We start from the raw sequence: 4,574 nt of genomic DNA on the forward strand, positions 1-4,574 counted from the left end.
CCATCCAGCAACTTGGATTCAAGGTAGTATCCAGATTCAGGTGCCTTTCACCACATCACTTTTGATAAGATGAATCTGATTTCTAGCTTAGAATATGATGGATCTTAACAGGTGTTTAAAGGTAATGGAAAAAGGTATGAGTATTGCTAATATTGGGAGATCTTTCATGCATGCATTTAAATCAAACAAGTGTTTCAAACTTCATAATTTTCTACATGTTCCAACTATCTCAAAAAATTTGGTCTGTGTTTTAAAATTCATATTAGACAATGGAGTATTTTTTGAATTTTGGCCTCATACATGTACTGTAAAATTCTAGGAGTCAAAGAAGAGCCTCTTACAAGGCAAGCTTGGAAACGTTCTGTATAAGTTTGAGGACATTCAGATTTCAAGATCAATTTGGAATGCAGGAAAAATAAAAAAAATTCAGCAATGATAAAAAGAATATGTATGCAAACATTGCTGCAAAAAGACTAGTGCAAAATAAAGAGAGCATGACAAGCTTAGAATCAGCAAAAGACTATAGCAGCATAGCAAAAGTCATAAATAGTAGTGGAAGTAGCTTAGACTGTAATATTAATAATGAAATTGACAATGAATCTGATGAAAATATTGTAAACAATCAAAACAATTACGTCAATGTAACAACTCTTTTTGCCAATGACACAGCAAATAAAGAGCCAAATAAATTTTTCAATAAATGTTTTGTAAACTCTGACCAATCTAAACATTCAATCCATGCTGCAACTGCAAATTTTGAATTCAACATACATCCATCTCATACTGCATTTGCATACACTAACTCTACAACTTCAAACCTTGACAGCAACTCTCACACTCCAACAGCTTCACCACAAATAAATCCATACCAAACCTCCACTACTACTCCTTGCCATGATCCCTTACCCACTTCACCCCATCAGACCATCACCTCACTTGACCTATGGCACAGAAAGCTTGGTCACCCCCCCCACCCAAATAACCAAATATATACTGAGCAGCGATAATATCTCCATACCAAAAATCCTCAGCCCTGTGAAGCCTACTAAATAAATAAAATCCATCAACTATCTTTTCCTCCCTTCAACATTCAATACACTGAACCCTTATAACTTATCTATTCAGATCTCTGGGGACCAGCACCAACCACCAACAGGTTTAGTTTTAGGTACTATGTGTCCTTTATTGATGCCTTCAGCAAATATACCTACAGTTATCTCTTAAATGCAAAATCACAAACCTTCAATGCCTTCTGCCAATTCAAAATATCAATAGAAACCAGAACAGACCATAAAATCTTTACAAGCCAATAAGGGGGGAATATATATCCACAGCCTTCACCCAGTTTCTCAACTCCCACAGCATCCAACACAGACTTTCATGTCCATACACACACACCCCTCAGCAGAATGGCTGTGCTGAAAGAAAGCACAAACATAAAATCGAGATCTCATTAACACTCTTGTCTCAAGCATCTTTACCTCTATTCTTTTAGGATGAAGCCCTTCTTACTGCAACCTACCTTATCAATCTATTTCCCACCCAAGTGCTCAATCTCAAATCACCAATTGAAAACTTTTTCAACAAACTCCAGATTACGATTTCCTCAAACCATTCGGTTGTGCCTGTTTTTCCCTCCCGAGGCCATACAATCACCATAAACTTGATCACAAATCTCACAAGTGTGTTTTCATTGGCTACAGCCAAAATCAGAAAGGGTACAAATGTCTATCCCCAACTGACAAAGTGTACATAGCTAGAAATATTGTGTTCAATGAAAATGAATTTCCCTTTTCCTCCCTCTTCAACAAAGTCTCTCAGAACCAAACTACCTCATCCACACCAACTATCCTCACATTGACATACACAACCCTTCCCAAACCTCAAAACCAATCCCCTCACCCTAATCCCACACACATAGTCCAACCACACCAACCCACAGCCTTAGACATTCATGATGCATCTCCCATTAATATTAATATTGTATCTACTTCATTGCCTACTACATCTGTTTTCATTCCTGAAAATTCTGCATTTTCTATTGCTCATGAATTTTTTACATGCAGAATCGAATGAGGCTCTCCCTTCACAGGTCATGCCAGTTCACAAGCACTAGTATCTTTCATTTCTCTTCAGCACACCCAAAACATTCATTCCATGCAGACCAGAAGCAAAAATGGTATCTGACCATTCAACATACCAAAACAAAACTACTAAGAGGACCCTAGTAAAGGGTTAAGGTCATCCCCGGTCACGACATCCTTAGCACGAGCAGAAATGGTCGGGTCATATTCAGAGACTGGCACGGTTGGGATGGCGCCAGGCCGTGAAGGAGGGAGCTCGGCGTTGACAACCTCAGGATTCTGAGTAGCTTGACCGACCTCTGTACTCGAAGACTTCGGGTCGGGCAAGGGAACCTCCTCATCATCATCAGGCGTTGGGACAATCTTTCTATCTACCACAATATTATCTTGGCTAAATAAAGAAAGATCTGCTTCGAGAGCAATAATTTGAATATGAACTTTCAGGTTGGCAAACATTTCATCCATCCCCTTGGCTACAGACTCCTCAAGCATAGCATACCTCTCCCGAGCTTTGTCCAACTTCTCTTGAAGATCGAGCTTTTCCCAAAAAATTTGGGTATAGCTATCCTCCGCCTTCTTTTTTATTCCTTCCGCCATGGCCATAGCCGCTTCTATTTTCTTCATCCTGGTCTGAGCTTTCTCCAGGTCGGACGTCAGCCCATCCCTCTCCTCCTCTAACTCCTTATTTATCTCCTTCAGCTTCTCCACCTTAGCTCTGGCAGCCACCAGAGAGTTGTAAGTGACACTGATAGGAGTCTTTTCCAACTCCTTTGCCAAATCCGTATACACTTCGGCCATTCAAATTCCACCTCGGGTCAGGAGTTGAAGATGGTTCTAGATAGCCACATCATCCATACTAATATGGCTAAAGGCTAGGATATTCTTCTCACTCCAAGCAAGTGCGTCAAAACCCCTTTGTCGTAAATACTTTTCCCTTAGCAGTCTTTTGCCTCTCAAGAAGAGGCTCCGAGGATAAAGGAAAAGGACGGGCGACAGTGCTTTCTGGAGGAGAATCGGAAGGAATCAGCCGACTTGATGGTACAGGTATAAACTTCTTAGGAGTTGAAGGACTCGAGTCTGACTTTTTGGGAGAAGTTCGGGCAGAAGTATCACCAGCTTTCTTTTGTTGTATACCACGAGCCATGACGTTCTTGCTGGTGGCTCGTAGTGTCTTCATAGCAGCAGATTTAGGAGCCATACTTTTTGCAAGCCAAAAGTCAAGGTGCATTAGTTATCAAAACAACTCACAGCCATAAATTATAAAATAGAAGGTAAGAAAGCTACCTAGCTCGTACCGAAGATAATTAGGATCCCCTAAACATTTTTTGGTGTCAAAATGAGGAGTCCGGCCCCAACACTCTTGAAACAGGTCTACCACACACTTCTCAAGATCGTCTAAGGCATCTACACTATATTTGGCTATCACAGGTTTCTCTTTCCAATATAACGGGAAACATGGTTCATCATTTTCATATAAAAAGAAAGGTCGGGCATCTTCTACAGCTGAAACCTTGAAAAATAGTTTTTAAAGTCGTGAAAAGACTATTCAAGAATGGAAAAGACTTTCCTTCCCTGGACAGCTTGGAACGATACCCAACCTAGTTTTTTGGAAGAATTAAAAGGTTTGGTCAAAACAAACAGATAAAAGAACACCCTGAGTGAAGGTCGGACATCTAGTTCCTGACAAAGGAGCTGGTATATCTTCAGAAAGGCCCAAGAGTTATGGTGTAATTGAGTAGGTGCGACATTGTAAGTCCAAAGGACATTGGTCTCAAAATTAGAGAAAGGAAGCCTAATATCAAGCTTAGTGAAAAAACAATCGTAAGCATAGAATAACAGGTGTTCCGACTTATTTAAGGGAGGAAAGAAAACCCTCTCCGATCAGCCACTACTATCTCATAATTGCGCTCGTTCTCCTAATTCCCACACAGTCTATGGTGCCTACGAAAGGTCTCGACAAATTCTTTATCAATCATGGGGAAAGGAGTAAGCACAGTAGTATCTACCCAAGATAAAAGAGAAGGGAGAACTTTTGTTGACATGTCGTGAATAACAGATTGAGACATAAAGCTATACCTACGAATGCAACAAAGAAATCATCACTAGAGAGCTCGGACACCAATCAAAAGAAGTCGGTTAAGTGAAACTAAACACAAACCGCGATTTCAAAAGATCTTTTCAAAACAAAGGAGATAGAAATGGCGTCACTCCTGCACTAGCAACAGCAACGCCATTGGAGACAACACGATGGCATTCTACAAAAGGCAACAATTTCTCAAAAATTCCAGAGACACAGCCAAAGTTCACAATAGTGATCCCAGACGGCAAAAACAGTTTCAAAAAGGTTTTTCTAGCAATAAACAAAGTAGAAACAGTTAAGCAAGCTATCAAAATCTCAAGACACAAGTATCGACAACGCAGAAACAAAATTCGTCACCAACACTACTATTCAGGGAACCATTTAGAACAGTTTCATGAATACAGAACAAT

The sequence above is a fragment of the Arachis hypogaea genome, chromosome 15, assembly GCF_003086295.3.
Source record: "Arachis hypogaea cultivar Tifrunner chromosome 15, arahy.Tifrunner.gnm2.J5K5, whole genome shotgun sequence".
Taxonomy (NCBI): domain Eukaryota; kingdom Viridiplantae; phylum Streptophyta; class Magnoliopsida; order Fabales; family Fabaceae; genus Arachis; species Arachis hypogaea.